We start from the raw sequence: 9,279 nt of genomic DNA, 5'->3' as shown, positions 1-9,279 counted from the left end.
AAACAACAGAACACTATACTACTACTGTAGGGTTGTTTGTGTACATTAGCTGAGAGGGCATAAAGGTGGTCCAGGAGTCAGAAGGTCACAAGGCAGTTTGACCCTCGGCTCACCTAGGCCAGTGGTTCTCAAAGTGGGGTCTGGGGACCGCCAGGGGTCATTGAGGGAGTTCCAGGGGGTCTCCCAGCTAAATGATAGTTTGTAACCAAATGGATCCTTATGGGTCTGTAACTCAGAGAGTGTACAAATGGAACCAAATAGACCCAATGGACCCAATTGTATGCTCTTAGAGTTAAATTAACATCGATAGTCTAAAGTGGGGTCCCAGAGATAGAAATTGCATTAAATGGGGGTCCGTAGCCTAATGCATGTAAAACTGGGGATCCTTTTGAAATTAAAATGGTTGAGAGTCACTGCTAAATCTGTAAAAAGGACCCCTTATGGGGTGTCCCTGACAGGCATAACCTTTTCAAATGAGGGTCCGCGGGATAATAAGTGTCAATTTGGGGGTCCTTGACATGAAAAAGTTTGAGAACCACTGATGTAGGCCTCTTTTCCCAGCAAATATTGAATCCAGTTTCCACTGAAAATGAAGCCATCATCAGCTGTGCGACTGACTGACTGAATACTTTACTAGTCAGAAATGTAAACAGCACGAGGTACAGTCCGACATTTTGGCTAAAAGAATAACACAACAAAAGTGTCCTGGGGACTTGTTGTTTTGTTTATTCAATTCATCACCATAGCATAAAAAAGTAACACAAAAATACATGTCATCATCAACAAATATAAAACACTTACAGCCTACTGTATGTACAAAGGGGGAAAAGGGGGAAATGATGGCGAAGCTCTAAAAGCAATTTCTCCTTCCCAGAGGACCAGAACCCAGTTATTATTAGTAGTTAGGCAGTTATTGTATAACCTGACTGCACCAGATGGAGCAGAGTCAGGTTAGTTATTGTACACAGTCATGCAATTAAAATTCATGACCCTGTTAGAATGCAACATTACTCCTAAATGATATAATACAATTAACCTGCATGCTTTAGTATACAATATATAGACTAGAGCATCACAATATGATCACAACATGGCTGTAAATTAATTGCATTTTTATAGCGCTTTTCCAAGTGCTCAAAGCGCTTTACAATGGTTCATTCATTCATACATTGGGAGGAGTTGTAGGCCATTATTGGTAAACATCTCTGGATAATGTCAGAGGCTTATTGCTGAGGAGATTTATCCTGAGTGATGAAGAGCTCTTTATCTGGTGCAGTATTATAGTCATTCACTCTACACACCTCGGTTGCTCGGGGGTTTATTTGTATACGGCTACGAATTTGCCGAAGATATTTTTTTAACAACAAAAAAAGGTGAGTGCTGAAAAGAATGTCTGGACCTGTGGTTCCAGATGATCCAAGTTCAGAGTAGGCCTTCTCTTTTAGCCGCCAAAGCTCTCACATGGATCGTCTAATGATCATGGTCCTGAACTGATTTGTATTAATAGGGACTCCTTTTTATATTTATATATTCATCATGACCTATTTATTTATTATGCACCCGCAATTGTATCATGCAGATTATGCACTTTATATGCTCTTCTCTCTCTATCCTTTTGAACTGCAATGATGAACCTGCACACGTTTTTCACCCACCCTTATACTTGTAATGTGATGTGACGTTAAAGATGGATTCTGATTCTAATTCTGATGAGGTGAGCTATAATATAGTCTAAAAGTGTTTCCCAAACTTGGGGGTATACAGTGTATACAGGGCAGAGCCATAGAGTATAAGACAGAGAAACGACAACTCCGTTGGACTGTTCACTTCATGGGGCCAGACTCTTCTACATTGCCTTCTATTGAAAAGGGACAACCGGAAGTTTACGGAATGCATTGGAGTCTATGGGCTCGCGTGAGTATACATGAACAACGTGACCAGGCTGTTTTCTGCCCCCTCAATGTCGTAACTCTGTCTTACTCTATGGCTCTGATGCAGGGTATCTGCACATTTCTAAAGTTATAATTTGAGTACTATTAAGACCTTTCTAAAAAAACAAATTGGCCAAATTGTCAAATATGACATAAGAAAAAGAGGCAAACATTGAGAATAAAGCCGCAATGCCTCATTTCCCCCCAAAGAATTCTAGTTGAACTAAATGTAATGCCTACAAATGCAAGTGCTGTCACAGTCACAGACATTGCCTGTCTAGCTCTTGTATTTCTATGTTATGTTCTAGTTGTTTTGGTTCTATGTTGTCTTCCCCAGGTGTTTCTCATGTTGTAATCACTAATCAGCCCTCTTGTGTATATCAGTCTTGTTCCCCAGTCAGTCCTTGTCCAGTCATTGTTTGGTGTCACTTCATGTTCAGTGTTAGTTTGTGATTATGATGTTTTCTCAGTTTTTGAAATAAATCCCCAAAATTGGATTTTGAACCATGCCTGCCTTGCTGTCCTGCATTTGGGTCCTACCACCCCCTGCCCATCGTGACAAGCGCTTGTCAGGGTGGGGGTCCCCAATTAAAATTGAAAAGTTTGGGAGCCTTCGCTTGAAGACCACAGCTGTTTCTCAACCAGTGGTCCACGGAATACAGGTGGTCAATGGAAAATGTTTAAACACAACAATTTAGGAAACATCTTGAACTGGCATAGGGTGGGGAGAAGTGTTGCACACTCAAAATAAGTAAATAACAGATCTATAATAATTTGTTATATCTCAGGTGTATGGTTTGGTGTCAATGAACAACCTGGACGAGCTTCCATTTGAGACGGCACTGGGCTCACTGGTGGAACCGATGGAAGCAGTGACAGCTCCAGACATCCACATCCCTGACTACCTGCAGATCCTACGCGACACTGAGGTCAGCAGGGCTCATATACAGCAGGGTTACCCATGGGTCATATTCCAAAATAAAAAATCAGACCCGTCTGAAGTGAGTGCTGTACTGTACTGTACTGTACTGCACTGCGCTGTACTGTACAAGCCCTCCTCCCTGGCCTGTGTGTGTCTGTGTGTTAAGCTGTGCAACAGGGACACTTGGTGGTGAACAAGCGCTATAACGCTATTTTCGTGCTCTGACAGACCCAGGGACCCAAGGACCCAAGGACCCAGGGACAGACCCAGAGACCCAGGGAAACTAGGGACACAAATAGCTGTCTATAATCTATAGGAGTGGTTGCACTACTGATGAATATGGATCAGATTAAGTACACAGGCTGACCCACAGGACATGCAAACTGTGGTAACTTCATAGAAAGAGTAATCTGCAAGTTATTTACAATCAGTCCTGTACATACAATGTCTCTGTTAGGAGCTGTCAAGACCCCAGGGGGTCACCGGACAGTTCTAATCTTGATGAAATCTGCAATCCAACAGCTGTGTGTTCAGGGAGCTTCCTGCTCTGTTCTCTAGCCTACAACTACAATGTATTTGTGATTCAATCAGTTAGACCTGTTAATAATATATTACATTCTACCTTTGTGACATTATGTGTTAAATAAGGTTCTGCATACTTTATAATATAGTATTGATATTTAGTTAGTCCTATTGATATAAACCGTATAGTCACTGTGCCACATGAGCTACATGCCAGATGTCCCGCCTACCTCTTACAGGCAGATCCGGTGAAAGCAACAATCTGATTGGCTCCCATAGAGATGAGGCAGCCTGTTTGAATCCGGAGGGGGGACTTTGTGAAGTGAATATATGGCAATGTTTGGGACCACTGTTTGTGTTCACATAGATTGACTACTATGATGTGACTCCGAACTGAGGGCACGGGGCCTTCAGCCCGTGCCTCGACCTTGTTGTACTGAGTGAATCCTGACAATAAAGCTGGATTCGTAAGACTATGCAACCTGCCTGCCTACCTCCGTTTCTTCTCACTCATTCAACCATCGCTGCTACAAGACAAGGGTCATTTGACACAAAATATATACATCACTACTCAAAAATCAGACCTGTCTGAAGTGAGTGGTGCTGTACTGTAATGTACTGAACACAACGTAAAACGTTTGTGAACCACTGATATACATATATATACGTATATTATCCACAAATACATCAATGCTTGATGTTGCACCTTGATATTGTATAATGAAACCCTTTTTTATATAACACGCCGGTATTATTGGTCATTTAACAGTACGAGTTCACCCTGGAGAACTGGGTGTTAACCGGCCTCCAGCATGGCTACGGCAGGGAGGCGTGGCCTGTCTACCAGGAGTCTCCGTCGTGTCCCCCGTACTGGCTGATGTTCACCAGCCCTTGGGAGGTCCGCAGGGCGGCGGCGGCAGGGGGGGAGGGCTCCTCCTCCTCCTCTCGTCCCCTCCTCCAGAGGCGCCACAGCCTGGGCTCTGTGGCGGAAGCCTGGGCCCGCCGGCCCCAGCATCGCTCCGTTCGCCTGCTCATCTCCAGCAGTGAGGTGGCGGCCGGCTACTCCGAGGACGAGGAGGTGTACTCCGCCGTCGCGGACGAGGCAGCGCGGTGTCGCCCCAGGAGCAGAGGAGGAGAGAGGTTCGGCTGCGTGCATGCATGGCTGCACCCTGCAGACCAAAGACCTGCTATATGCATGAAGAGCACTAGCAATGGGGTCTGAACCCTTTCTGGGGGTCACGGTTATGTTATGTTACCTACAAAAGCCTACAAAATAAATAATAATAATATAATACACACACACACACACACACATATGGCCTACAGGACTAATTCGATTTTTCTAAACAATTCCATAAATTGAAAAAAACCCTTTAAGAAATAATGAAGATAGCAGATACAAGCTTATAGATCGCCTGTTTTCACTGTTTTTGAAATATTATATTTAATTCATAATGTATTATTGTTGTACGTTTGGGCCCTGGGGTGACAGACACCAAATGCATATCTATCTCTCTCTCTCTCTCTCTCTCTCTCTCTCTCAGACAAGCTGCCCCTGCAACGCAGCAGACCAGTCCTCGCTGCCATAGAAGACACAACAAGGCGTCTAGAAAACCCTCCTTGAAGTCACGTCCGGGCAGCCCCTCCCAGCCACGGCCGTACTCTGCAGGCACCGCTGGTAGAAACCGCAGACAGAAGGTCAACTATATGATATCGCATTAAGCCTGACGTCGAGAGAAAAAAATAAGTCTTCTAAATCATGACAATTTTATGAAAAACGTCATGTTTCTATATCAGTGGTTGTCAATATTTCATGTCAATGACCCCAATAATTATCTGTAATTGGCTGCTGACCCCCATCTGAAAATATGTAGTTGCAGGGACTCCCCCACTGGCCCCAGAAGCAAAGATATGAGTTAAAAACATTCGCTCTGAAAGAATATATTCAAAGATTTGCGCCACATTTTCATGATTTTTCAAAAATAGCTGACCTACAAGCTCGTAGATCTGCTATTTTTCAATAGCTAAAGTACCGGTAGCTAAAGTGAAACACCAAAAGGGGTTCCCGCTCCCAAAATGGGTTAAGCCTGTCTTTTAACTCAATGGCAAAACAAAAATGCTTTCCATTCTTATGATGTTGATCATGGAGCCTGTATGTTCAGTGTTGTCAATCCCTTGCTAGGTTCACAGATCAGGTGCCAGTTAGTATAGATTGTGTTCCTCATGTGCCAGCATGCTGTTCTAGGCCAGTGGTTCCCAAACTTTTCAGCCCGTGACCCAAAACAGAAATGAGATATTTGCTCGGGAGCCAAACTAGTGAAAATAGCCGATCTACAAGCTCATCAATGTGTCACTTCATGCCACATTGTGAGCTTGTGGATGGGCTATTTTCACTACTTATCTGTTCTAATTTATGGAATTTCTTAGATTTTTTTTTTCATTTCTTCATGACATTCCTGAAAGAAATCATTGGATTTTGTTATTAATTCATGTAAAGTTAAGCTTTTTTGGGAATGTGTCTGCGACCCACAAATGGGTCCCGACCCACTGGTTGGGAAACAGTATTCTAGGCTGTTCATGAGAGATATGTTTTTCTAGTGCCTTCCTGTTTTGCTACAGATCAGTCCAAGAGCCTGCAGTATGCAGTTCGGTGCTGTTCTGTTCCTCCCTTGATACAGGTTCACACACACACACACACACACACACACACACACACAGCTCATCATGATCTCTCCGTCTCACCCTATATACACTATAGGTTGTGCGGCCTTGTGGATCTCATGGGATTTTCCTTGACTCGTCTGCAGAGCTGCTGTCAGCTCTGACTCAGGAGGAGAGAGAGCTGCTGGAAGCTGTCATTGAGCAGGGCTATCCTCTACGCACGGCCATCCAGGCCCTGCAGAAGACCGGCTATCGCAGGCCAGAGAAGGTACTGTTCTGTACGCCAGTGGTTCTCAACCTGTGGGTCGCGACCGATGTTGTTTTTGGCAGCGAATTTAGATTTTAGTTTAAGTCACGGTCTCTTGAATAGTTTTAATTTAGTTTCAGTCACATTTTAGTCACCTGGAATGTCTTAGTGTTAGTCTAGTTTTAGTCGACTAAATATCATAAGACTAAAATGTATAATAATATAAGCGTTGTGAGCTTGTAGATCAGCTATTTTCAGCATGATGCAACCAAGTGCAAAATTATCTCTTGTCCACTAGTCCCTCCCTATCATTTTAGTCTAGTTTATATTTGTTGACAAAATTGTCAGTATATTTAGTCTTAGTTTTAGTCATCATAGCTTAGTTTTCATTCAGTTTACGTTTAGTTTTTGTCATATTTTTAGTCGATGAAAACAACACTGGTCGCGACCCCCACCAGGGTGGGCCCTCCGCACTAGCCTGGCTAATAAACCAGACACGAATCTGCCGTTGGCAAAAAACGAATTGCCTGCGGCGGATGTGACAGTGTGATATGAGTCTGGCTAGCCTAGGCTGGGTCCGCATATGATTTTGAGGGGGTCCCCAGATGACAGTAAAGTGACAATTTACGGACCTTTTTAATACCTAAAAAAGAAAAGGAAATTAAATGAATCATCAATGCATCAAATGTAATCAACAAACAGTAGGCCTATAAAAAACTGGTCAAACATTGGCCAAATTTTCAACTAAAAAGAAAGAGCCAAATATTGTGAAAATAGCTGATCTACAATGCCTCGTGAGCTTGTAGATCATCTATTTAAAAAACAAATCTGTGGGAATTGAGTCAAACAAAATGTAATGCCTCACGTCCTATTTCCAAGTGTGTATCAGGGTGGGGAGGGAGATGGGGGGGGGGGGGTCCCCAGTTCACATATTTCTTGGGGTCGAGGCCTAAACCAAAGAAGGTTGAAACCATGGCTTCATGTCAATGACCCCAAGAATTACAGTATCTGTAATAGGCTGCTGAAAATATGGGGGATATACCGTCAAATCATCTGTCTGAATTTAACTCAAAAATATGTTTTCCCTGGATTACTTGTACTTCTGACACCAGATCCTGACCTACCTGGTGGCCCGTGAGCGTCTGTGTGCGTTGGGTCATGATGAAGCCCAGGTAGAAGAGGCTCTGGAGATGTTTCAGTGCTGCGAGAGCAAGGTGAGGAACACATCAGGGGAAGCACTCGCAGTGTTGTTTTTGGCAGCAAATGTCATAGTCTCTTGAATTAACCTCGCCTCACGAGGCTTTCCACCTCGGAGGAAAGCCTGTGTCTCTATTTCATTTCGGTTATATGATCCGCTCGGGAGCGGATGATATCGTTACGTCATGTTGTAGTATTGTTTTGTAGTTATCAGGCAGGAACAATCAAATGGAACTTTCTTTTCCCTTAAACCGGAAGAATAACAATAAAAGTAGCCTGTAGCTTTTATTGAGAAAAATTTGAGGGAAAAGGAAATTCCGGCCCAGGCTACTCTTGAATAGTTTTCATTTAGTTTTTTAGTCACATTTTAGTCACCTGGAATGTTTTAGTGTTTAGTCTAGTTTCAGTCGACTAAATATCATGAGATTTGTTGACTAAATCTACAATTGATTTAGTAAACTAAAATGCATTTTGATTTTGGCGGACCTTGATGTCGTCGTAATGACTATTTTTACACCTGATGCAAATATTTGCAGCATGCAACAGATTGTAAAATGACTTATAATGCATCTACAATGCATATACTGTACAATCCACTAGTCCCTTAAAACATTTGAGTCTGTACAACGCATTAAAACAGTTGCCATGTTGCACACACAACCTAAAATTGTTGATATCTGCACTGCTCTCATTGAAAACGGTGTATTTAAAACTCCAGCTTGTCACTCTCGAGGGCTACGTGGGTCACGTATTCTCACCCCTCAATGGCAGCACTCTCTCTCTAAACATCTTAAGGTGGTTCTCCATCTGTGGACAGTGGGCCATGAGCATTGGTTGTTTTTAACCTTCAGTTATCTCATTGAATGTAACAACGTTGGTTTGTTTCAACCTTTACTCACCTCACTGTCTGTATTCATGCACACATGGTTCATTCCCAGGCTGCTGAGTTCCTGCGCCTCCTGACTCAGTTCAAGGAGATGGGCTTCCAGCAGAACGCCATCAAGGAGGTTTTGCTCGTCCACGAGAACCACAGAGACAGAGCCCTGGAAGAGCTGATGACACCCATGACCGAATGAGAAGAACCACAGAGACAGACAGAGCCCTGGAAGAGCTGATGACACCCATGACCGAATGAGAAGAACCACAGAGACAGACAGAGCCCTGGAAGAGCTGATGACACCCATGACCGAATGAGAAGAACCACAGAGACAGACAGAGCCCTGGAGGAGCTGATGACACCCATGACCGAATGAGAAGAACCACAGAGACAGACAGAGCCCTGGAAGAGCTGATGACACCCATGACCGAATGAGAAGAACCACAGAGACAGACAGAGCCCTGGAAGAGCTGATGACACCCATGAACGAATGAGAAGAACCACAGAGACAGACAGAGCCCTGGAAGAGCTGATGACACCCATGACCGAATTAGAACCAGTCAGACCTGAGTCACTGTCACCTTTATGGCTTTAAACCATAAACTTTAGCTGGCGCAAGTCTTTGAATATTTAACAGCAAACGTTTTCCTATAAGATGAATACAATATCTATCTAAAAACAGAAAACATCTCACACAAAAGCTACAGGTTAAGCTTAAGTGTATACTGTATTACAGAAGTACTAGTACTTCTGTAATACTTAAACTTTTTAACTAGTTTACTTTTTTCTAATAAAACCTTTTATTTATTTATTTTCTGTAAAGCGACTTTGGGTACCTTGAAAAGCGCTATATAAATTGTATGTATTATTATTATAATACTGTGTCACTAGCCAAAAATAACTGATCTTCAAGAAATGTTAT

This window comes from Protomyctophum bolini, assembly GCF_963924005.1.
Source record: "Protomyctophum bolini genome assembly, chromosome: 6".
Taxonomy (NCBI): domain Eukaryota; kingdom Metazoa; phylum Chordata; class Actinopteri; order Myctophiformes; family Myctophidae; genus Protomyctophum; species Protomyctophum bolini.
The sequence above is the reverse complement of the archived record's forward strand: the minus strand, read 5'-3'. Positions refer to the sequence as shown.